This window comes from Rhinoraja longicauda, chromosome 15, assembly GCF_053455715.1.
Source record: "Rhinoraja longicauda isolate Sanriku21f chromosome 15, sRhiLon1.1, whole genome shotgun sequence".
Taxonomy (NCBI): domain Eukaryota; kingdom Metazoa; phylum Chordata; class Chondrichthyes; order Rajiformes; family Arhynchobatidae; genus Rhinoraja; species Rhinoraja longicauda.
In genome coordinates this window covers 20,158,875-20,186,261 of record NC_135967.1, presented here as the reverse complement: position 1 = coordinate 20,186,261, position 27,387 = coordinate 20,158,875, and the positions used below count along the sequence as shown (strand labels likewise).

The 27,387-nt window shown below is 39.7% G+C and overlaps 1 protein-coding gene across 9 annotated transcripts in view; it reads left to right on the top strand.

The window, feature by feature from the left end:
- The window catches only part of diaph2 (diaphanous-related formin 2), a 448,875-nt gene that overhangs the window by 419,311 nt on the left and 2,177 nt on the right, over positions 1-27,387 (top strand). The gene's annotated exons all lie outside the window — the stretch shown is intronic.

Genomic DNA, 27,387 nt, shown 5'->3' with positions numbered 1-27,387 from the left:
GGAAGTAGTTGTGCATGTAGACTCAAAACACGTGAGTAAGAAGAGGAAGGAGGTTCTGCAACGTGAGTATAGAGAACTAGGTAGAAGGCTGGAAAGCAGGACTTCTAGGGTGGTTATCTCTGGGTTGCTTCCAGTACCTCGTGCTAGTGAGATAGGGGATCTGAATGTGTGGCTGAGGAGTTGGTGCAGGGGGCAGGGATTTAGATTTCTAGCTCACTGGGAACTCTTCAGGGGTAGGGGTGACCTGTATAAAAGGGACGGGTTGCACCTTAATTGGAAGGGGACTGACATTCTGGCAGGCAGGTTTGCTAGTATTACACGGGTGGGTTTAAACTAAACAGTCCGGGGGTGGAGTCAAAAACATGGAAGGGTATGCCGCAGTTAACGGGAAAGAGTGTGTAGGAAAGGTCACATTTAAACTAACAGGGTAGGGGGATGGGAACCGGTGCAAGGAGACAGAGGGACATAAAAGGAGGACAGAAGCAAAAGATAGAAGGGAGATAAGAAAAACAAACCTGAAAGCTTTGTGCCTTAATGCAAGGAGCATTCGTAATAAGGTGGATGAATTGAATGTGCAGTTAGTAGTTAAGGAATATGATATAGTTAGAATTACGGAGACATGGCTCCAGGGTGACCAAGGCTGGGAGCTAAACATGCAGGGATATTCGATATTCAGGAAAGATAGACAGAAAGGAAGAGGGGGGTGGGGTGACATTGCCGGTTAAAGAGGAGATTAATGCAATAGCAAGGAGAGACATTCGCTTGGATACTGTAGAATCGGTATGGGTAGAACTGTGAAATAGCCAAGGGCGGAAAATGCTTGTTGGAGTTGTATACAGACCACCAAGCAGTAGTAGGGAGGTTGGGGATAGCATCAAGCAGGAAATTAGGGATGCGTGTAGCAAAGGTACAGCAGTTATCATGAGTGACTTTAATCTACATATAGATTGGGCCAACCAAATTGGTAGCAGGAGGGAAATTTCCTGGAATATTTCCGGGATGGTTTTTTAAGCCAATAAGTAGAAGAACTGACTGGAGGACAGGTCATCCTAGACTGGGTGTTGTATAATGAGGAGCGATTAGTTAGCGATCTTGTTGGGCAAAGCCGCTTGGGCAACAGTGACCATAATATGGTGAAATTCTGCATTAGGATGAAGAGTGACAAGGTTAATTCAGAGACTGGGGTCCTGAACTTAAAGAAAGGAGACTTTGAAGGTATGAGACGGAAATTGGCTAGGATAGACTGGCAAATTATACTTAAAGGGTTGACAGTGGAGATGCAATGGCAAAGATTTAAAGACCGCATGGATGAACTCCAAAAATTGTTCATCCATGTCTGGTGAAAAAAGTAAAACGGGGAAGGTGACTCATCCATGGCTAACGAGGGAAATCAAGGAAAGTGTTAAATCCAAGGAAAAGACATATAAATTGGTCAAATGGAAGCATCAAACTGGAGGATGGGAGAAATTTAGAACTCAACAGAGGAGGGCAAAGGGATCAATTAAGAGGGGGGGGGAGCATCAAAGAAAGCTTGCGGGGAATATAAAAACTGACTCTAAAAGCTTCTTTCGATATGTAAAAAGGAAAAGATTAGTGAAGACAAATGTGGATCCTTTACAATCAGAGGCAGGTAAAATTATAATGGGAAACAAGGAAATGGCAGAACAGTTAAACGAGTACTTTGGTTCTGTCTTCAATTAGGAAGACACAATTTCCCAGAAATACTAGGGGACCGAGGATCTGGTGGGAGGGAGGAACTGAAGGGAATCCACATTAGTCAGGAAATGGCGTTTGGTAAACTGTTGGGACTGAAGGCAGATAAATCCCCAGGGCATGATGGTCTGCATCCCAGAGTACTCAAGGAGTTGGCCCTAAAAATCATGGATGCAATGCTGATCATTTTCCAATGTTCTCTCGACTCTGGCTACCCTCTAGTCCACAGGAACTGATCCAATGTAACCCCACTTTTTAAGAAAGGAGAGAGAGAGAAACCAGGGAATTATGGAGCAGTTAGCCTTACATCGGAAGTGGGGAAGATGCTTGAGTCGATTGTTAAAGATGTTATAGCAGCGCATTTGGAAAGCAGTGACAGGATCGGTCAAAGTCAGCATGGATTTATGAAGGGGAAATCACGCTTGACTATTCTTCTGGAATTTTTTGAGGATGTAACAACTAGAATGGATAAAGGAGAGCCAGTGGATGTGGTGTATCTGGACTTTCAAAAAGCCTTTGACAAGGTCCCACACAAGAGATTTGTATGCAAAATTAGAGCACATGGTATTGGGGATAGGGTATTCATCATATCATATATATACAGCCGGAAACAGGCCTTTTCGGCCCTCCAAGTCCGTGCCGCCCAGTGATCCCCGTATATTAACACTATCCTACACCCACTAGGGACAATTTTTACGTTTACCCAGCCAATTAACCTACATACCTGTACGTCTTTGGAGTGTGGGAGGAAACCGAAGATCTCGGAGTAAACCCACGCAGGTCACGGGGAGAACGTACAAACTCCTTACAATGCAGCACCCGTCCGGCGCTGCATTCGCTGTAAAGCAGCAACTCTACCGCTGCGCTACCACATGGATAGAGAACTGGTTGGCAGACGGGAAGCAAAGAGTAGGAATTAACGGGTCCTTTTCAGAATGGCAGGCAGTGACTAGCGGGGTGCCGCAAGGTTCGGTGCTGGGACCCCAGTTATTTACAATATATATATTAACGATTTAGATGAGGGAATTAAATGTGACATTTCCAAGTTTGCGGATGACACAAAACTGGGGGGCAGTGTGAGCTGCGATGAGGATGCTATGAGGCTGCAGGGTGAACCAATTATCCTGTGGTAAATACTCTGAAAAGGATTTAAAATTCTGTTGGGGTGGTAGGAGACATATTTGCAGACATTTGAGGTTTTTACTTCAATCAGGGCAGAGCTACAGCGGCCAAAGCAAACAACAGTATTAAGATACCTTTAGAGTTGAAGATGAAAGATTTAACCACTTTGATTTTTATTCCTGGTCTGCACAGTTTTGTGGTTTCTTCAATAACATGTATTTTTATTTACTGTACTATCTGCAGAATTGCAGGGAGTCGAGCTATGATTTTACCTGATAAAGTATAACTGATGCCTGCAGGGAAATTATGCACAGTGCAGAAGCATGAACAACTTTCAACTGTGGAGCCTCTGCTCTCAGCAAAATACATCAAGCCTCAGTTGCAATGCAATTAAAAATGATTGTTGGCAATACACTAGCAACTATCATGTCCAGGTAACATTACTATAAAATTGACAAAAGGCAATTTTCGTGGGTCAGAAAATCAAGACTAAGTAGTTTAACAGGAAAAGTGCAGCTTTATTAATGTTTCAAATGTGCGTACTATATTGATTAATTGAAATACATATAATATCCACCAATTACTCAGGCTTTCTTCTTGTTAACTGCAAAATGAAATAAACAACAGTAAAACACCTTTTGCTTGATTTTTCATTGGCATTTAGCTTATCTAGTGCAAATTTTATATTGCTTCAACTACCTGGAGCAAAGTTCATACAGGACGCTTTCAATTGACTCTCATCCTGCAACACGTTGACATTACATCAGTCTTGCTACACATAAGAATCAATGCACATTACGAGAATCTAAATTGAACATTTTGAGGAATTTTAACTAAATAAGAGATATCTGGTGAACCTATTAAGTCTTCTGATCAAGTGCCTTCATGTTCTTCTGAAAGGATAACATCCAATTTTAGTATCTGCAATAATTCATTAATAAGTTAATCAATTAAAGAACGTAATTATGTTTTTTTATATTGAAGACCACAGTCACAGCAATGGGTTCAGTTAGTCAAAGTACTTACATGGAGGATGGTACGCTGCTGTTCAAGAACAGCAACATGGCTAAATGCCACAGGCCACATGTCATATAGCATGGCAACAGGCCCTTCAACCCAACTTGCCCATGCCAACCAACATACCCCATCTACACTAGTCCCACCTGCCTACTTTTGGCCCATATCCCTCTAAACCTATCCTATCCATGTACCTGTATAAATGTTTCCAAAATGGTGTAATAGTACCTGCCTCATCTACCTCCTCCAGCAGCTCGATTCATACACTTGCCACACTGTGTGTAAATAAGTTACCCGTCAGGTTCCCATTAAATCTCTGTCCTCTGGTTCTCGATTCCCCTACCACATGGGTGGTGAAATAATTTAAAGGTGTACATGAGGTAGTTAGCGGAAGAACAAGAGGCAAGATGAGGGAGAAATTATAATGCAACAAATAATCAAGGTTTAGAATGCACTTGATGAAGTAGCGCAAAAGCAGATTCAGTAATAACTCTCACTGGGGAATTGGACAAATAATTGTTGAGAAAATATGCAGCGCTTTGAGGAAACAGCAGGGGAATGAGACTAATTGGATGACTTCTGCGAAAAGCCAGCACAGACAGACAGGATAGAATGGACTATTTCAGTGGTCATCCATATGTAAATATGTGAACTTATCACTGAGTAATTTCTCCAAGATAAGCATTTAGTAAGTTTGCTCAAATTTCAAATGTGTATATCTATAAAACTAAATAAATAGTAATAAAATTATGGAAACAGTGGGGCATGCAGCGAGGACAGAAGCAACATTATTTTCAGACCAATGTCCTTTAATCAAACTTGGGAAAATTTTGAAATAAAACAAATGTTAAAATACAGAATAAGGGCAAGAAATTTCAAAAGGAAAAGTTTATGATGGAAACACCAAAAGATTATAATGCAAGGCACATGGGAGTGGTAATTGGACAAGTGAAGAAATGGCAGATGGGTCTAGAAGAGGTGTAAATGGAGCGGCAGAATCAACATCTGAATATGTCGACCATTGTTAATTCTGAAAGGCTAGAATGTGCCTGGTCTGAAGATGAGATGCTGTGCTTTGAATCTCATTGGTACAGAAAAGATCAAATGGGAATACAGTGGAAATATTACTGTTGATAGAAAAACTTATGGCACACTGAATATTTTATATTCACTTTTATTTTGTTCAACTTTCTTTTAAAACTAAGTTCAAGTATTTCATTTTCTTAAAATTTCAATTCACTCAAATATGAACACATTTTGGTTCTAAGAGATGGATTTGATATCAGAATAATGATGGATAAGCCGTATTCCTAAAATTTGTCATTGAGTCAAGACAATGCCAGATTTACATTGCACAAATTTAGACTCAATGGAAAGAAAAACTCCACTCACACCAGCGCTGTAGTCACGGAATAAAAGCATGCTCGATGCACGGAGATCGTTAAAGCCTTTAAAAATGTTGAAAGCGATTCATGATTCGGGTTAATGGGCAAATATTGGGGGAAATAAGAGAAAATGCATTTGCAATCTGGATTTAACCTTCAAATGACATGGCACTATTAGAAATGAAACAAACCATCAGCATCATGCACAAGTTATCAAATATTAATATGCTTAAAAATATATACATATTTAAACAAGCTCACAAACTATTTGTTTTCCATTTGTGAAATGTTGTACCAATGGTAAGTAGTCTCAGTGTCTCCTGTACTCTTCCAATGGTTGTCTGGCCAGAAGCTTTTAGAATTTCAGGGAACTGATACTATATATAACTAGTTATTGCTCAGGGGTGGCAGTTGTTCATTAAAAGTTAATTTTCTGTCAAAAGAAATTATTAATCTACCATTCTAAATGGATTTAAATTTCAGAAGGACATTGTAATAAACCATTAAATGTACCTTTTAAATTGGTTGCCAAATTTTTTTAATGTGCTCCTTAGGAATGTGTAGGGAAAATTAAGTTTTTAATTTAATAACTGAATAACTGTCATTCCTTGAAGCTTTTTGATATTTCACATAAAATAATGATGTATAACCTTTTTCTATCCTTGCAACAAAATAAATACAAATTTAAGAATATGTCATTCTGTTTAAATACACATTAAATTTGGAATCTGCATTGAGTACTTTCATGTATCTGTTTGTAGATCAGTCTTTTCTCTGAGAACCTTACAAGAGACAAAAAGTACACCACTCAAACAAGCGTCACTATTTCCGAGGGTTAATTAATCAAGATTTGTTTTTGCATTTAAGTTTAAGTTTATTGGCCAAGTATGTACACACACAAGGAATGCGCCTTGGTGCTCCGCTCGCAAGTAACAACATGAACATACAGTAAACAATTAAGAATAAAGCTTAAAACATTAAGAATACAACATTACAGTTTAAACATGTGAGTGAGATAAACCAGAGCAAAAAGAGACTACAGCCTTTTGGTTATTGAGTAGAGCTGCTACTCACGGAAAAAAAGCTGTTTTTATGTCTGGCTGTGGCGGCTTTGACAATCCAGAGTCACATTCCAGAGGGAAGTGCTTCAATGAGCTTGTGGCCAGGTGAGAGGGGTCAGAGATGATCTTGCCCGCTCGCTTCCCGGCCCCTGCAGTGTACAGTTCGTCAATGGTTGCAGACAACACCTTCTCAGCTGATCGAACGATTTGTTGCAGCCTCCGGATGTCGTGCTTGGTTACTGTGCCAAACCAGACCATGATGGAGAAGGTGAGGGCAGACTCCACGATGGCAGTATAGAATTGAACCATCATTGCCTATGGCAGATTGTGTTTCCTCAGCTGCCGCAGGAAGTACATCCTCTGTTGGCCCTCTTTGACTGTGGAGTCGATGGTGGCCCCCCATTTAAGAGATGATGGTTCCAAGGAACTTAAATGTCTCCACAGATGATTTGTTGATGGTGAGTGGGGGGAGGGGAGGGGGACCTCTCCTAAAGTCTATAATCAGTTCCACTGTCTTAAGAGCATTGAGCTCCAGGTTGTTACGAAGGCACCAGGACGCCAGCTGTGTCACTTCTTGTCTTTAGGCAGATTCCTCCCCATCCTGGATCAGTCCAATCGGGTTGTGTCATCCACAAACTTGAGAAGCTTGACAGAGGAGTCTGTGGAGGTGCAGTCGTTGGTGCAGATAGCGTAAAGGAGACGGGAGTGTACGCAGCCTTGTGGTGCCTCTATGCAGAGGGTCTGCGGGTCGAGATGTGCTTTCCCAGCCTCACGTGCTGCTTCCTGTCTGTCAGGAATTGATGATCCACTGACAGAGGGGTGCAGGCACATTCAACTGGGAGAGTTTTGAGTGTAGTATCTCTGGCACAATGGTGTTGAATGCAGAGCTAAAGTCCACAAACAAGATCCTTGCATAGGTCCCCTGGCGGTCTAGGTGCTGGAGGATGAAGTGCAAGCTGAGGTTGACCGCGTCAACCACCGATCTATTGGCCTGGTATGCAAACTGCAGTGGGTCCAGCAGGGGGTTTGTGATGTCTTTCAGCTAGGCCAGCACAAGGGTTTGGGTTTAGAACCACGGTTTATCGTTGTTCAACCAGATCCGAGCCTTAGAGGGAATGCAACTGTCCTCGCAAAAGCTGACATAGTCAAATCAAGTCAGGTCAATTTTATTTGCATAGCACATTTAAACACAACCCATGTTGACCAAAGCGCTGTACATCAGTGCAGGTATTAAAAAAGAACACACAATAGCACACAAACCTAACAACACAGACATAAACAGTTTACAGCTCCCCCTCAGAGGGCCTCAAACGCTAGGGAATAGAAGAAGGTTTTGAGCTTGGACTTAGAGTCGATGTCACAGTGTCTGTGTACTCATCGAGGCTTGTGGTTGCTTCCCTGAACGCATTCCAATCAGTGCAGTCAAAGCAGGACTAGTGTTTCAATGCCCTTGCTTGTCCACCTTTTCGTTGTTCTGACCACAGGCTTGGCAGATTTCAGTTTCTGCCTGCAGGTCGGAATAAGGTGAACTAAACAATGATCAGAGAGACCCAGAGCTGCCCGAGGAACAGAGCGATATGCGTTTTTGATTGAAGTGTAACAGTGATCAAGTGTTCTCTCCCCTCTGGTGGGGCAGGTAACATGAAGTCTGTACTTTGGCAGCTCACCACTGATGTTAGCCTAGTTAAAGTCCCCCAAACCAATGAAGTCACTCTCTACCCTCAATACCTGGTCAGCGAGTTGCGTTTGCTCCTCATGTACGCAGGCTTGGGGGGGGATGTAAACTCCAGCGAGAATAAAACAGGTCAATTCCCTCGGAGAATAAAAGGGTTTGTAGCTGATAAAGAAAGATTCTAGATTGGGGAAAGAGAAAGTAGACAGTACTGTGATGTCGCTGCACCAGTACTGGTTAGTACAGAAGCATATTCTACCTCCTCTTGTTTTTCGCGCTGCCTCTGCCTCTGTGTAGTTGAAAGCCAGGCAGTTGCAGCGCGTTGTCCGGGGTCGACTCGCACAGCCAGGTTTCGGTGAAGCACAGGGCAGCGGCCCGAGAGAAGTCCTTGTTCGTGTGGCGCAAGAGTTGCAGTTCGTCAACTTTGTTGTTGAGAGAACGTAGATTTGCAAGGAATATACTCGGGAGCGATGTGCATAATCCGCTTCGCCGGAGTCGGGTGAGTGCTCCAGAGCACTTCCCACGGGTCCTCCTTCAGTTTCAAGACCTTGAACACAGCCACAGCCCCGCCGACGAGAATGTCCAAATAATCCAGCGAGTGAGAGAAATCCGGGACGATGTTTGAAGGCACCGTTTATCTGATGTTAAGGAGTACCTCACTCATGAAAGTGATCTTTGTGGGATTTTCAAAGACGACACAAATGAACAAACACATACAAAACAGCAAGGAGCAGTACACCGTGGCAGCCATCATTGGCGCCATCCAGAAAGATTCCATTGATTGTACATATAGGTATTTGGGGGCAAAGGCCACTGGTCACACGTTTTGCAGCAGTTTTTTGAAACAATAAGTGTTGGAGAGGACATTCATTCTATGTAATAAATAACTGTAGTAGGTTTCTTCTTTTCCAGTCCAATTTTATTCATAAAATGGTGCCTTAGTAGCTTAGTTCAATTGATAAAGCTCAAAACCAGCACAAGCATTGTTTTTGAGGGAATATTTAATTATTTCCATCTTCGGATTGTGAAATAATTTAAGGCTATGTTTAATTGAGTGACTGCTTTCTGTTTTGGTTTTATTGGATTAATTGCCTGGATTTTGTAGCTCCAGATATATTAAATCAATACTTTGTCCCCTTTCTGTTAATGTAATGCACTTCAGATGCCCTATCTATGTTGAAAGTGTTGACCTACTTAAAATAGCTCTATCTGTAAGTAAGATTTTACTGGCTGTAGATTGACGGATAGGTAGCACTATATATGGTCAGTGAAAATATGGAAAATGGTGGAGGTAAAATGCACAAAACATGTAAAGATTCTAGATATCAAAAGAAAGGGAATATCTTCCTCTAGTCACTTGCTATTATTCACTTGTAGGCATATCATGCATCTTAACTCTATCATATCCTATAACAGGAAAGAACTGTGCTGCCAGATTATAAATAATGGTTGTCGCAGCGACTCTTTTGAAAGATCTCTTCCTCCCTGAATACAGTGATTAATATGAGGTACCGTTATCAAGCTGACAGCAGCTATCCAGCATAGTAGAAGAAACTTTTTCACCCAGAGAGTTGTGAATTTGTGGAATTCTCTGCCACAGAAGGCAATGGAGGCCAATTCACTGGATGAATTTAAAAGAGAGTTAAACAGAACTTAAATCTATGTATGGATATTGAATTAAAATAAAATCATTAATTGATCTATATATTTTTATCACTGGTGTTCTCTCTAGACTCATCATTACACCAGAACAAAATAAATAAAAGCAGGAGTAGGCCATTCAGCCACTCATTGCCACTCCCCGGATTAGCTCCAAATTTGTCAACTTCTTCAATATCGAAAAAGTTATTAATCTCTTGCTTGAATATGCTCAGTGACTGAATCTCTTGCTTGAATATACTCAGTGACTGAATCTCTGTGGGTCTCTTGGGTCAAAAATTGCAAAAATGAACTACTATCTGGGTGAAGATTTTTTTTCGAACCTTGGTCCTGAATAGTCGATCCCCAATTTTGTGATCCCAAGGTCTAAACTTCAAACAAAGAGTGTTATCCTTCCCTCTTGCTTATTAAATACCCTAATTTTGTACTTTTTGATGAGATTGATGACACCAAAACTAATGCCGTGCCACCCCTCCTATCCTGTCTGAAAATTGGCAGTATAAATGGAGTAGTGAACCCTCATGAGATCAGCAAATCTAAAGAATACATAGAGTCCAGTGCATGAAGCGGAATAACTGTGCAGGGGAAGCTAGGATGGAATAGATAATAATACTTAATGAACTAAGCGTTATGCACTGGGTTGAAGTAGTTGAAATAAAATGTAGAATATCTATATACTAAAACTCTCGTTTGTTTGTTTGCTTGTTCCTGAACTATAACCAAAACGGTACATGATAGCGTGCCAATTTTAGGCCCACCTTACTCACCGTTGTCGCTTTGGTGCTAATGGAAGAGGTTTCATTGAAATCGCTGTTACATTTTTAAAGTGATTCACATTTTAAAATTTAAATCTATCTCCTAGGGAGAGGGGAGGGAGGGAGGAAGAGGGTGGAGGGAGGGGGGGAGGAGGGAGATTAAGGGGGGGTTGAGGGGGGTGGAGTGGGGGGGGGGGGAAGGGGGGAGGAGAAGGAGGGAGGGGGGAGGAGAAGGGTGAGGGTGCTGCACCAATGCAGGAGAGGTTTGGGCCCAACGGGTCCACGGTCTAGTATATTATAAGAAAGAGTTGCCCAAATTCATTATTGAGAGAGAAAATATTTTATAATGCACCAATATGATTACCTGCTTATCTCTGGGGACAAACGTCTGTCTTTTAAGAGTTGATCAAGGCTCCACTTTGGTAACTTCTCCAACTTCACAAACATAAATCTGAAATGTTTAAATTTTCATTGTATAATATTTATTTGTGTCCTCCCTTCACTCATCATTCCATTTCAGAACAAAAGAAATTGGGCCAGTTATATCAGCATTGCAAGTTGTTGATTGAAAGATGATTAGTTAATATCAGAGACTAATTACATAGACAAAGGTTTTCCAGAATAAAATAAATAAGAGTAGGATGAAGCCGTATCATCTCACAAACCTGGCTTGTCATCTACAAAGATCATCATGTCCTAAAATCTATTGATCTCTGCCTTGAATATACTGATTGAGTGAGCATTTGCATCCTTCAGATTAATACTACCAACTGTTCACAGCACAGAGAGTGAAGACATTTCTCTTCATCCCTGTACTCAGATCTTTGTCTTTTGAAATATATATTAATGATTTAGGCATAAACCTAGGGGAAGTGAAACAGAAGTTTGCAGATATAAAAATTGGCTGCGTGATTGACAGTGAGGAGGCTCAGTTCAGGAGGGCTGATCTAATGAGTGAGCAGAAAAGTTGCAATTGAGTATAATTCAACAAAGTGTTGTGATATATTGACAAATTTGCAATAATGGATATATATATATATCCATTGTAAATATGTGTATATATATATATACATGTTTTGTATATATATATAAAATATATATAAATTTGCGAATTTGTCAATAAATTACACTATATATATATATATATATATATATATATATATACAGTAGACACTAAATGCTGGTGTAACTCAGCGGGACAGGCAGCATCTCTGGAGAGAAGGAATGAGATATATGGTGTAAATCATTGACAAATTTGTGACAATTGCACCATGTATATATATGGTGCAATTGTTCCAAATTTGTCACTAAATTATATTTTTATATATATTATACATATTATAGGTGGTTATTCATTGGTGTTAGAGGGGCTTTGAAAGTGTATGTCCACAAATCTTTATAGATAGGCTAACGGAGTGGTTCAAAAGATAAACAGGATGCTTTATTAGCCTTGAATGCGAGAATAGGGGAGATTATTGTGGAACTGTGCACAACACTAGGTAAACCACAATTTAAGCGGGTATACACTTTTGGTCACCACAATACAGGGATGGTGTGAATACCCTGGAGAGGGTATGTAGAAATTTATAAGGATATTGTCAGAACTGGAAAATTGTACCAACAAGGAATGATTGGATAAACTGGGATTATTCTCTTTACAACAGGAAGCTCGGAGAAGAATTAATTAAGGTATATAAAAGTATGATGGGCTGAGATAGAGTAATTACAAAGGACATCCTTTCTTTAGCTGAAGAGTTCAGACCAGGAACCATGGATTTAACATAATTGGAAGAAGATTTTCGGGTAAAACTAGGAAATATTTCCTCACTTTAGAGTTTAGAAATCTGGAACTCACTGCCTGACAGAACGGTGAAGGCAGAGACCCTCATCACCTTTGAATGATATTTAACTGTACTTGAACAGCCAAGGACCGCAAAGCTACGATCTTGTGCCGCAAAGTGGGGTTAGACTGCTTAACTCTTTAGCGACTGTCACAACCACAATATGCTGAATGAAGTGAAATGTTTTCTATGATTCTGAATGCTGAAAATACGATCCCCAGATTCTCAACTCTCCAGCCAGAGAAAATAGTTTCATAGCATCTCACCAATCAAGCCCTCTAAATATTGTATTCTTCTAATTCAACTGATTGTAGACCTAACGCAATAAATTTCTCTATATCTCTCTCAGAGCGGGAATTAATCGTGTTTTTATCATGAGCATGAAAGAGGGTATGAAATCTTGAAAGGACACCAATGCTGCTAGAATGAATCCATGTGCTTCTCATCAAAGTTATTGTAGCAATGCTTCCATACTCATATTCCATGCCCTTCACACTCTAACCGCCTTGCACTAAATGTTAGTACCATTTGCGTTCCTAATTATTCGCTTTGCCTACATGTTAACTTTCTGTATTATATGTACAGTTGTCTTTCTGTATACCAACATTTACCATTCCAACATCTTTTTAAAGTAGTCTGCTTTTCTGTTCTACATTCAAACATGAGTAAACATGAGTAATTTATTTATTTCCCACACCGTTCCCCATCTGTCAAATTCTTCCTATATAAAAGACCAGATTATTGCCTTCTCCTCACTGATTACTTTCACACCTGGCATTGTATTATCATCATGCTTGGCTCTGTCACGGTTTTTTTGTATGTTACGCTTAGATTGCATGTTCCCAATCAGAATTATCATTCTGATATTTACCCAGTAATGAGATATGACGATTTATAATTCATCTTCATTATTAAATTTCGAATACAAAAGTGAAAAACTATTTTCTACATCACTCTCATGGTCTCTTACTGGGGTCTGTACAATAAAATGACCTCAGTTCTGTTCGCAGTCTGTCACTTATCTTTTACTTCTCCAGCATCTTTAAACTAGTGGAACATTATTGCATTTGCTTATCTCTGTTGGCATTGATAGGACATCATTAAAAAAACCGAATTGAGATCCAACAGTGTCACTTCAAGTAAGATTCAAATCAGTTTTTGTTTTTTGATTTGTCTGCTCCAGTGGGACATTCAGAACAGAAGCAGTGGTTATAATTACATCTCTGCGAGCCAAGTATTTACTTCACTTGCCTAGTTTAACTTTTACAACTTAAAGTCGGGACATCACTTTTTCCTGGTTGATTAGCTTTAAAACAGGAATTATCCAAGAAATACTAAGGAACAACACTTCTAATAGCAGTGAGATGATGTGATTCCTTCAATTAATATATTCATGCCTTTTCATATTTTGAATGTTTTGTATTGGGTGGTGTAGATGGATAGCTTTTAAAATCTCCCCTACTACTTAAAACGATATGTGCCAGAAATAAAAATAAAGTTCCCTCGGTTTAAAATGTCCTCTCCACATTGATTAATAAAATATTTTAAAGAATACCTCAAAAAAAAAAACCTTCAGGCTTTCATTTCAAGGTTTTGATGATTTTGTGGCTGCACCTCAGGATTAATATTGACTCCTGTCAGGGATTTCTTTTTGATAAGAGAGTGAAAATGTTTCTCGTATGACTTGGTGTATGTTGTGTCAAATCCAGTATTTTCATTTTAAGTGCGAAGTGAAGGCTGATGTCAAAAAATGCCTTCAAGCCTCAGCAGGTTCTGGTCTCCTGTGACGCTGTTTTTGAGGATCTCAGCCCAATTTTGCAGAATGATGGGAATCCGACTGGACACATACATGCTTATTGCAGGCTCACAGCCGTTATATATCATTACTGAAAAGATGCATGGGGCAGAGGGACTTCTGCAATGTCAGCTTCTTTCCTTTGAAAAAAATGTTGCCTTGCTGACTTTGCTTTCCCTCAAGTTATTTCCGCACTCCTTGCAGAATTCCTCAATCACAATTATCTTCATAGCTCTTAGAACAAACACTTACTCGGGTAATCATTTATAGAAAGAAGTGTTTCAGAATTTCCAATTGACACAAACTAATAACAGAAATATATAATTACTTCTGAAAATAGCTGATCTGTTTTAGAATTGTCAATTGTGAACAAAAATAAGCTGATACAAATAATTAATTCAGTGAAATGCAGAAATAATGAGAAAATTAGGAAGTCAAATTGCTCTTGTAATTTTTTACTACCTACATTGTCGCGACAATAAAGGTCTTTTAGAAACGAATCATATATAAATACCATGTGACAGTGCGACCCTACCGAATTCATAGAATTGTGAACTAGATATCTAAAATTTAATTTGCGGTCTTACAAGCATCAGGAGATTGTCTAGTTCTAGCATACTTGTTATGGCATGGCTCCCAAATAATAAGACACCATAAGGCTAAAACAGTGGAAAATTTAAGGACATTTGTGACACTGAATTATTTTACTGAAATAAAAGTGATGAATCTCAAGTCAAGTCAAGTTTATTTGGCACACACACATAAATGTGCAGTGAAATCTTGAAATTGTTAAGGCATAGGAGCAGCCATTTGACCCACCAGGCCATCTCCATTCCCCTGCTCCTTTCCTGTAAGACAGCAAATTACTTTCCTCAGTTGCTAATACAATTTCCCTTTGACCCTTGGGGTGCACCAATATTTGCCATTGTCTACATTGGAAAATGTACTGTATTTAATTTTTATTTACTTTTCATTGAATTATTCACCTGATATGCACAATGTGAGTCCATATAATGAATGTGTTCATCTTCTTCATCATCTAGGGATCTTTATCATCTACATTATCTTCTTAACTCTATTCAAATGGATACTTACTGAGCCACTGAAGGACAATCTGTGGAGAATCTTGGTAACTTCCGCGTGACTACCAACACTCTGCCTCTTTTTTTCCAACGTACTCTGTGTGTGTGTGTCTTCCTGCATTCTCTGGCTCAAGTGATTCTGTCCCATTAGCTGCCTTCAAAGTTGTTACAGGTCCTTTTGGTCAAAGCATGCCAGCCTGTTCTGTCCTGCAACATGGGAATGTAACTGTGTTTGAGGCAGCCTTTGATACAATCCTTGTATCACTTTCTTGGATGTTCCTGGTTCTGGTGAACCTGTGCAAGAACTCCGTAAAGGACCTGGCATAACATATGGGAGTTGTCCATATGGATTACATTGCCTGTGAAGTACAACTGTGCCCTCAAGATCATAGCTTTGATGCTGACCAGACTGACCATGTCCAGCACTTCCACTTTATCACCATGCTGATGCCTATGAATGACCACAGAGATCGCAGGTGGAAACACTCGAGTTCTTTGATGTGTTTCTTGTAAACGGTCCAAGTCTCACAGCCATACAAAAGCTTTGTGAGTATGACTGCTTTGGACAATTTTATCTTATTGACAGTTTGACATTTCTATAGTTGATCACACAACAGTGCGGGTGACCAAACCACTAACTGGTCATGCTGATTCAAGCTGCTAGTTCCATATCAAAAAAGTCATCAGAGAAGCTGACGCTTCTCAGGTACTTGAAGTAATCGACTGTCTTCAGCAAAATACCTCAGACTTAAAACAACTGACCAGGCATTCTAGACTGGCTGCTTCGCAGGTACAGTGACCCTGACCTTGGGTGCTGTGTGTCTGGAGTTTACACTTTCTTGCATCCAGTTTTCTATAAGATCATAGCTGATCCAATCTTGGCCTAAGCATCACTCTCTTGCACTCTCCCCACACCCCTAGACTCTACTAATTAAGTGTGGAAGTGCTCTGAAATAATCAGTTGCAATTTAGATTTGCAAATGACAGAATATTGTCAGATTAACATCATTACCATTTACCAAACATAAACTTTTTAGCAAGTAATAGTTCCATCTATGAAGTGAAGGGAAATTGGGGCATCTTCAAACAAATATCAAATGTTATGATCATCAATTCCTGTCTGTAAATTTCTAGAACTTCTAGCACACCAGAAGATAGCATGAAATAAATATTAAAAGCTTAATGACCCGCCACACTTAATCTATTGTGTATTGATATTTAAATATTGATTTGCGGAGGACTGGTAAACTCTTGATGGGAATCTTACAGTGCTCAAACTATTGAAATGTCACTCCTACTGTTACTTCCATGTCCAATCCCAATAATTTTGCAGCAGCCTGAAAATCTGAGTCAGTGTTTGTTTTGTTTTACCCTTGGTAACATTGATTTAAAAACTAAAATTGGAAAGACTTTCAGGAACACAATAGAAATTAACTGAATGTTTCAGACCAAGAGAATAATTACACAGCATGAAAATTCAAATTCAATCCAGCTCTGACAACAGAGAATAACTCAAATTATAACCCAGTAGAAACAATGTGCTTTGCTAAATATTTGTTTTACTGAAAACAAAAATGTTGCACAGTTTGTACACTGAGCCATATGTTCTAAATTATACCTTCATGGTGAGATGAATAGTAATGTTTTTATATGCTGCTGCTGTATAATCAGCTCATGATTTCTGGTACTATAGGCCACCTAAGTGTGAAAGAATCTTTCCAAATTAGAATGTGTATGTGTTCAATGCTTACAAGAGGCCAATAGAATCTCCAGCAGAAAATCAAAACTTTGTAGATGCTCAAAATCTAAAAACAAGAAATGCTGGAAATGCTCAAGAGGTCATGCAGCATCTGCGGGAAGAGAAATAGAATTAGTGTAATATTGCATATCAAAGACCTTTTGTCAGTCCTGGGAAGAAGACAAATGATGCTTGTTAAATGGCAAGGAGGGTGGGGATGTGTCTAAAAGGGTTAAACCTGTAGTGATCATCAGGATCAACTGCAAACGAGGCTGTCTGGTCAATGAATGAATAGGATAGGTTAGAGAATGAGAACACAAACAGAAGAATGTAGGAGTTGCAAATTGCATATGGGCATATGTTTAAGGTAAAATGGGAAAGATTTAATAGGAAACTGAGGAGCATCCTTTTTTACACAGAGGGTGGTATGTATATACGAGCTGTCAGAAGCAGTGGTTGAAGCAAGTACAATAATGACATTTTAAAGATATTTGGACAGATACATGGATAGTCTAGGGAAAGAGATATGGGCCAAAGTTGGCCAAACAGAATGAGCATAGATGGGCACCTTGTTCAACTTGGATCGGTAGAAACATAGAAAAATAGGTGTAGGAGTAGGCCATTCGGCACTTCGAGCCAGCACGATTCAATATGATCATAGCTGGTCAATACCCTGTTCCTGCGATTTCCCCATATCCTTTGATTCCTTTAGCCCTAAGAGCTAAATCTAACTCTCTCTCTTGAAAACATCCAGTGAATTGGCCTCCACTGTCTTCTGTGGCAGAGAATTCCACAGATTCACAAATCTCTGGGTGAAAAATGTTTTTCCTCATCTCAGTCCGAAATGGCCTACCCCTTATTCCTAAACTGTGACCCCCTGGTTCTGGACTCCCCCGACATCTGGAACATTTTTCCTGCATCTAGCCTGTCCAATCCCTTAAGAATTTTATGTGTTTCTATTAGATCCCCTCTCATCCTTCTAAATTCCAGTGAATACCAGCCCAGTCGATCCATTCTTTCATCAAATGTCAGTCCCGCCATCCCGGCAATTAACCTGGTGAACCAATGCTGCACTCCCTCAATAGCAATAATGTCCTTCCTCAAATTAGGAGACCAAAATTGCACACAATACTTGCATTTACTATTGAGACCCAAGAGCCTGTTTTCGTGCTGTATGACACTATACCTTTATCAGAATGTGGTCAGTCAAAATAGAAAAATGGACTGGAAAGTAGTGATTTTTGAGATACAGCGCGGAAACAGGCCCACCGGGTCCGCAGCGCCCAGCGATCCCCGTAGATTAACACTATCCTACACATACTAGGGACAATTTTTACATTTGCCCAGCCAATTAACCTACATACTTGTACGTCTTTGGAGTGTGGGAGGAAACCGAAGATCTCGGAGAAAACCCACGCAGGTCACGGGGAGAACGTTCAAACTCCGTACAGACGGCGCCCGTAGTCAGGATCGAACCTGAGTCTCCGGCGCTGCATTCGCTGTAAGGCAGCAACTCTACCGCTGCGTAGAGTGAAGGGAAAGGTTGCTACAAAATGCTAAAAAGGATAGAGAAGCAAAGACTTTGTTGAATCTATTGAACTAAATTGTGGCCAATGATCTATTAAATGCAGACACTGGTGAAAGGGGAGCTCTATTCTTTTTCTATCTTGGAGGAGAAAGAGTGAAAACAAAGATACAGGAAGCAGATGAACTACAGTCCTTTGTAACAACAGTAAATGGGAAGCCCTGGTTACGGAAGAAGGAAAACATTAGAGCTACCTGTACGGGAAATCTCATCATTGCAGCAAATCTTACAGTAAACAATCTTGGTCATTCTTGCAAGCTTTAATAATTTATTGTCAATTCTGAGCATCTCCTTAGAATATGCCAAAGAATGCTGAGACTCCCCAACCTTCTGCCCTTTTCACTAAACAGATTTCCTAGAATACATCAGCATGTCCCCATTCTAACTGGCCTAATTAATTTGCAGCCATGTAACGTTCTTATTGATTTGCAAATATTCTAATGTAAGTGTTTTAATCAAAGGCATTTACAAATTTAAAATAAATATGCTTCTCAGACAAGCACCACCTCCAGTCTCCATTGCCTCCTGTCAGAAGCCGTCTGGGCTTGGCTTTGCAGAGTTAAAAGCTCAGCAGTCCATTGCCTAAGGCCCACTCGAACCATCCAACCATGACTCCCAGGTGTGAAGAATCAATTAGACTGCTTGACTGCATCCACCCCAGGTAAATGGGTTCCACGGGCAGTGATTTCATATGGTGAGACAGGCTTGGTATAATTAGACCACTATCTGATTTTGGTTAGATGTAAACGTCGTATCCTTCCCAGATTTCGTTTTCACTTTTTTTTTGCACTGTAGATCAGTGATTCTATGATAAATTAATGAAGAAATTAAAATATTCCTATTTCCTAGAGAAATAATATACAAATTACCAGGCCCGGAAGAAATATATCTCAGTCAATTAAAAGATTTGAGGGTCTACAATTTTCAGTCCACTCTGTTTAAGTTGATGGCAGCGATAGGAAACTACTACCATTGTATCATTGTTGAAAGAGAGGAAGACATACACCATGTAATTTCAGTATAAGAAAATAACTGCAGATGCTGGTACAAATCGAAGGTATTTATTCACAAAATGCTGGAGTAACTCAGCAGGTCAGGCAGCATCTCAGGAGAGAAGGAATGGGCGACGTTTCGGGTCGAGACCCTTCTTCAGACTGAAGAAGGGTCTCGACCCAAAACGTCACCCATTCCTTCTCTCCTGAGATGCTGCCTGACCTGCTGAGTTACTCCAGCATTTTGTGAATAAATACCATGTAATTTCAGGTCAGTTCATGGAACGTGTTTAGAGATGTACAAGAGACATTTTGTTAAAGAAAAGTCAAACCTAGATTGTATTTTTATAATTAATTACAAGAGGGTTTTTGCTTTTAGCAAGGCTTTGAAAAGGTCCCATATAGTGTGTTAGGCAGAAGCTCATGGAATCCAAGGGAGGATGGCAAATTGGATTCAAAATGATTTCAGCTGTAGGATGTTTATCTGATGGGAAGATTGCTATCAATTTGATTCCACTGGGCTCAGTCCTTTATGTTTTAGGCATGCAAATGATTTAGATTAAAATGTAAGAAAGATGATCAAGCAATTGGTTGGCAATACAACAAACGGCTGTGTGCTTGAAAGTGAGGAGGACTGTTTTAAATTACAGGAAGATATGGATGGTTTGATCATTTGCACAGGAACGTGGCAAATGGAATTTAAATGGAATGTGGAGATGGCACAACATAGGGAAATATCAATTAAATGAGGGGATGTGAGGAGACACAAGGAACTGCCAAGTGCTGGAATCTTGAGCAGCGCGCCAAATGCTGAAGTAACTTAGCGTAGCACGGTGGCACAGCGGTAGAGTTGCTGCCTTATAGCACTTACAGTGCCAAAGACCTGGGTTCGATCTCGACTAGGGATGTTATCTGTAAGAGGTTTGTACGTTCTCCCGATGACTGGGTTTTCTCCGAGATCTTTGGTTTCCTCCCACACTCCAAAGATGTACCAAAGGTTTGTAGGTTAATTGGCTTGGTATGAATGTAAAATTGTTCTGAATGTGTGTAGGGTGGTGTTGATGTGCGGGGATCGTTGGTCGGTGCAGACTCAGTGGGCCGAAGGGCCTGTTTCCAGATTGTATCTCAAAACTAATTAAACTAAACTCAGTGGGTCAGGCAGCATCTCTGGAAGATGTTTTGGGTCTGGACCCTTCAGACTGATTCTTCAGACTTCTTCAGTCTGAAGAAAATTTTCAACCCAAACGTTGCCCATTCATGTACACCAGAGATGCTGCTGACACATTGAGTTACTCCAGGATGTTGTGACATGGAGGCTTATATTCAGTTCCCCTGTCAGTAAATAATAACTTTTATTTAACTTTCCTTATTACTTGCTATATGTGTACAATTGCCATTTGTCATACACAAGGACACCAGATCCCTCTGCAACTCGGGGCCTTGCACTTTCTAACCATTTATATAATATCTATTGTTTTGCACAATTTCCCATTTTACCACATTTCCTGCTGGTGCCATTCACTTAATCTACCTGTCAACCTCCTTTGTCGGCCCCTTTCTTCTCTTCAACTCTTTCTTCTTACGGAACTTACTTCATGATTGTCTTTTTTTCTCTCAGATAATTATTTTCATTCCATCTTACTTTTTATGTGTATTACATTTCCTTTCTTAAATATCAACTTTCTCTCATTCTCATCACTATCACATTAAATGTTGTTCTAACAAAATTGTGCACAGATGTACTGAAATCACCCACAATGCTCCACAGTTTGGAATATTTAAAAATTGGAAAATCAAAGATATACTAAGCTAAGTTAAAAGGTAAAAATGAAAGTTGACAAGTTAAGTTTAAATGTTTCTCAGTAATTCCTCCAACAGTGCTGCCCTCATTTTGCTAGCTTCCAATAGGATTAGTTTAACCAAACACATTTGGTTCAGCAACCACTAAATCAGACGTTGAATGCACTGAAATTTGCCTTTACAAAAGGATCAGTTTGGATTTCACTTTGATGACTATAGTTAATAGAGCTTTATGACTCTCCAAAGAAGGCTGGCGTGCATCTAGCACTTCAAAAAGGAAAGGCTAAAATCCAGGTGAATGAGGCACCGACTTTCAGCGAAGAAATTGGATTGAAGATTCATCTGCTCTATTAGGTGGACATAAATAATCCTAGATCACAATTTAACAGAAACACAGGAAGTTGCCACAGCTTACAAGTCTTCACTCATCCTTCACTTAACATAATGAATTGCAGATTATTTGGCCATATTATATTATTTGTGATCATTTCCTGTATGGAAATTAGCATTAAAATCATAGCTGATCTCTTACCTCAAAACCACTTTCCTGGAGTGACCCCATAATCCATGATTCACTTCATGTGCAAAATTCTGTAATACGCTGTCTTGAAAATACTCAGCAACGGATCTCCACAGCTCTCTCTCTCGCTCTCTCTCTCTCTCTCTCTCTCTCTCTCTCTCGCTCTCTCTCTCTCTCTCTCTCTCTCTCTCATCTCTCTCTCCTCTCTCTCTCTCTCTCTCTTCTCTCTCTCTCTCTCTCTCTCTCTCTCTCTCTCTCTCTCTTCTCTCTCTCTCTCTCTCTCTCTCTCTCTCTCTCTCTCTCCTCTCTCTCTCTCTCTCTCTCTCTCTCTCTCTCTCTCTCTCTCTCTCTCTCTCTCCTCTCCCTCTCCCTCTCTCCCTCTCTCCCTCTCTCGCCCTCCTTCTCTCTCTCCCCTCCCTCTCTCTCTCCCCTCCTCTCTCTCTCTCTCCCCCTCTATCTCTCCTCTCCCCTCTCCATCTCTCCCCTCTCCATCTCTCTCTCCCCATCTCTCTCTCCTCCCCCTCTCTCTCCCCCTCTCTCTCTCCCCCCTCTCCACCCTCTCTCTCTCCACCCTCTCTCTCTCTCCCCCCTCTCTCCCCCTCTCCCTCCCCCTCTCTCTCTCCCTCCCCCATCTCTCTTTTCCCCTTCCTCTCTCTCCATCTCCCTATCCCCTCCCTCTCTCTCTCCCTCTCTCTCTCCCTCTCTCTCACCCCCTCCATAGGGTTTTCAAAAATGAAATACTTTTAATAGTTATGTTATGGCAAGCTAAACATTCTAAAAGCTGAATTAAACATTGATTAGTAGTGTATCACTGCAAAAGTGTAAATTGAAACAATTCTTGTCAATTTCAACGCCCACCCATGTAAACTGTGTTCATAAGAGACAATGGTATCTGATTACTGCAGGGAGGTTACATTTCTTTTTTATTCCAAGACATTTTTTTCCGCTTGCAAATTTGCAAAGAAACGTTTAATTGGTTCTCTAGTTCCTTATAGAAATTGCATTATTTGGCCAAATTTGTTGTAATGCGATCCCTATCATGAATTAGATAAGAAAAATACAGATGATACAAATAGTGTTTCCTAATTCATCAATTTGAACATTAAGAAAACATGTTAAACTCATGCCCCTTGGTGCCTTCCTCAAAACCTTATGCAATTCCGAGCAACTGAATAAACAAGTTATTTTAACAATTACTTCCCTGCCAGAAGAGTTACTCCAGGTCCATATCATCATTGGGGAAATATTGTGCTGTGATACCACTTGATCTCGAACTCCTTATCCCTGAAACCACACTCACTCTTCCATGTGCAAGTGCATGGATAGAAACGGCTGCTCATAATTAGCATTTCTCAACCACAAGAAGAAATTCATAGAAATATAGTTAAGCACTTATATTAGTTGAAGGTGGAATTGAAAGTAGCTTAATCACTAAATGTTGTTATTTGCAGCAACATCTGCACATGAAATAATTTAAAACAAACATCTCCACAGTGAAAGGCTAAATAATGTATTTTAAATTGATCCAGCTATTTCAAGCATCTTCAAAGCCCTCACGCACAAGGCACCACAGATGATGTTTTCTACCATCTATTTGTGCCCTCACAATCATGGCTTTTTAGCCCATCGTACAGAGAAAACATTGGTCTTGCTGCTGGATATGTTCTGACTTGCAAACAGCTTAAGGAGCATAAACTGTTTCCATTTTGGAGCATTTCTGTAGTCTGTGATCAATTGGAACAGTAAACTATAACTACTGGTATAAAGGAGACTAGAATTTTACTACTTCTATCAACAGTCCAAGGCACCATTGAAAACGCCGGTATTCCAGTCCACACATGCACATTGACCAATTAAGCACAAGCATCTATGCATCCCAGCGATTTTCAATGTATGGGATTCAATCACACCGAGTAATACATTGATAAAGAAAATTAAGAATACAAAAAACAAATCATATTTTTGATATCTTTTTCACAATGAATGCCCAAATAAGCCCAGCCACTGACAAAGTTCTCCATATGTGGTGTGAACAGATACAATTGCCACAGCATACCAGAAGGATTATTTTGCTGGCATCATATTAAGAGTTTTTTTTACACAAAGGCTAGCAAGGTCACTATATTAATAACCTTACCACAGTGCCTGAGTTTTTTGGCTTCTCTTGAAACTTTGTGCTCAATGAGAATACATGTGATTTTTGTCTGGTGACTTTGCAAAGCTCCATTTTAGTTGTGTTAAAACTATGCAATAATTCTCAGCTTTATGTGTTGCATTTGGAAATATTACTGATGAGATTTATTTGCAAAAAGTTTGTAACTTCTGGACATCGTAGTTGAGTTAAGCATAAAACATAATATTTCTAAGTTTTAGCTATCAATTTGAGAGGTAAATAGTCAGCCAGTGCAATGAATGTTAACTGAATTGGAGCGTTAAAGCAAAACAATGGATCAAACCCGCAATCTGCAACAAGTTAAGGTATATGGCTTTGTGGCAGAAAGGCTAGCTAAAAAACAGACTGAAATGCCAGAGGGGGCATTGTGAGATCAATAGCCTTTCCCATTTGTTTCATATATTCTGCACGTTTTTATGTAATTTATTTTCTTTCAAAAATAATATAGAATATAATATCTAGAGAATTGGTGTGGTCCCTTAATAATTAGTGACACGTAAACTTTTAGTTTAACTCTACACACACCGAATTGCAGATTTGTCATGTGAATGGAGTATATAGTTTAGAAATTTACCTTAAATTGCTTGTTTTAATAAAACAAATATGAAAGGTGCTGTGCTTACAATATTTATTTATTTTAATATTAATGGAACTACGTTTTGGAAGTAGTAATATGTTCTCGCAGATACCAAAGGATACTTGTAATGCTGTCATGTTATTGTAAATGGGATAGCATACAGTGACATTACAAAACATAGAAATCAATCCATTCCTGAAGGGAGCTCATAATATTATAATTTATCACATTTTCCCAGCTTAATTAATTCCACAGTTCCTTTCTCCATTTTTTGTTATCCTTATATCTCAGCATTGTAATTTTATGTAAAATGTGTTCCCACAGTATGTTTTGACTAAATATGTTCAGATTCTGTGGCAAAAAATATATTGATAAAATAAATCCTTCTATTTGTTACTTCTACCTTCTAGAATGCTTGTGCAGATCTAATTATAATCTGTTTAATAACTCCTGTATTTTTTGGTCAAAATCTTAAATCTGTACCCCCTTATCCATCTACCATCAAAGGCTGCTGTTTGTGAGTTCTCCCCTGTGGTTTCTGTCACATCCCAAGAACATGCAAGTTGATAAAGTAATTTCCCACTGAAATTAAGCCTAATGCGGGTAGGTTTAGTTTAGTTTAGTTTAGTTTAGAGAAAGATCATGGAAATAGGCCCTTTGGCCTCCCTGATTCCACGCCAACCAGCAATCTCCATAACACTAGTGCACACTACACACTGTGGACAATTTTTAAGGGCCTGTCCCACTTAGGCGATTTTAAGGCGACTGCCGGTGACTAGGCTGTCGCCGACAGTTCGCCGGGGTGTCGCGGGCATGATCGTCAGGAGTCTTCAAAGAATCGTAGTGGATCTCGGCGCGTCACTGAGAAATCAACCGGTATGAAATTTCTCGGCGACAGCTGGCTTGTTGCCAGTTATCGTTGCTTATTGCGGGCGCTGTTGCATGCTGTCCCCAGGTTTGCTAGGTTGTCTTAGATGCATTTAGAAGCACATAATATTAAATTAAGTAAAGTCATTTGAAGATACCATAAAATACTTGTGTTTAACCAATTTATTTACCGTCAGGACATTTGACAGGTAGATTGGAGGCGACAGTTTGACGGTCATGTAAGCGTGGGAATTTTCACGATGTTTATGGCTATCAACGGTTACATTTAAAGTAGGTTCCCAACCCAGATATGCAACCCAGAAACCAGATATGCACCTCCCGTACATTTTCAAAGAATGCCCACATTCTGCACAAAAATCCATTTAACCACTTTTAAAATTAGATTTCTTAATACTGCTATTAGTAAACTGGAAGTAAATCCAGTTTATGCCTTGTTACCGTGAAGCTTGGCTTTCAAATAACCCGGGCAAGATGTTATATTTCAAAACTCTCAAGTACTTACCGACTTGTCGGTGATTTCAGCGAAAATTAGGACGCCGGAGAAGCATTGTCGGTGTGGGAAGTTTGCGATGTTTCAGAAGACAATGTAATCTCGACCTGACTCGGCATTGTTGTGGTCATTGTCATAGGGTAAAAAAATTTAAAAATCGATCTGCTACGACTTTGACAGTCGCAGCAAAAATCGCCTAAAAAATCGCCTGTGGGACAGGCCCTTTACAATTTTACTGAAGCCAATTAACCTGGGTGGCAGGAAAATCGGGGATAGTTGATAGACATATGAGAGAGGATAGACTACATGACATAAGTGGAGGAGTCAGACTGATGGGAAAGGTCTTGGCGATAACATAGATTTGAAGGACCAAATGGCCTCTTTCTGTCTTGTAATAGAATTTGAAAGTTCCATCTATTGTCTCTCTGCCCATTTTGCTTGCTTACCAGCATCCTGTTTTCATCATCCTCAATGTTTGCCACACCACTGACTTTAATATCATTGGTAAATGTTGAAACTGTACGAGTAGCAGTCGCCCTGATCGCTTAAGATGACTGTCTACCCTCCTAGAGTCTAAGTAACCAGCATTTATCATAATGTACTTCTTCATCCAAGATGACACTGAATTTTCTTGTCAACCATCCTGTTATATGGTATCTTATCAGACACCCTCATCCACACAGTTCAAAGATTCCCAAGCTTTTTGAATAAACCCAACCTGTTCCCATTCAATAAAATATGTCCCTACTGCTATGAAGCCCTGGTGAGCTACATGGAGTGCTGCTTTTAAATTTTGGCTGTCTCAGGGATATCCCTGAACTAATAGCAAGCATGCTGCTTACATTTGGGGGTATTTTTGTGAATTATCTGACTAAATTATCAAAGGGTACCAGACTCCCTGTGATCTTTTCCTGGGAGTGATTCAGTGCAAGTTAGAAACTATAGTATTGACAATATCCACTGCAATCACCTCATCAGTGTTCTCCAAGACTTCATCAAAAAAATCAATTAGGTTAGTCAAACACAATCTACCTTTTACAAATGCGTGTTGGCTCTTCTTCATTAACTCAAACTTCTCAAAGTACCTGTTAATTTTTCTAAGCTGATTGTTGTTTCTAAAACATTAGCCACTGCCAATGTTAAACTGACTGACTGACCTCTGATTGCTTGGAACATTCTTGAGCAAGAATGCCACATTTTCCATTTTCCAGTCCTCTGGACTTTCCCCACTATCAAAGCTAAAATCTTGGTGATAAAACCTGGGACAAAAAATGAATAAATTTCATACATAAAATGTATCACATCAATTTTAATTTGGACTGTTTTTTGAGGCTATGTTTATTGACAATTTTGAAACTACTGTAATTTATTTATGTGCTCAGATGTATAATTTAGAAAGCTAGCCCTTTAGTTTCAGTATTTTATTTCAATTCTGTACTATAATAGCAACATTAATCCAAATGCATAATTGCTGGAAATGGCTGTGATGCTCATATTTGTTTTACCAATTCAATGAATTGTT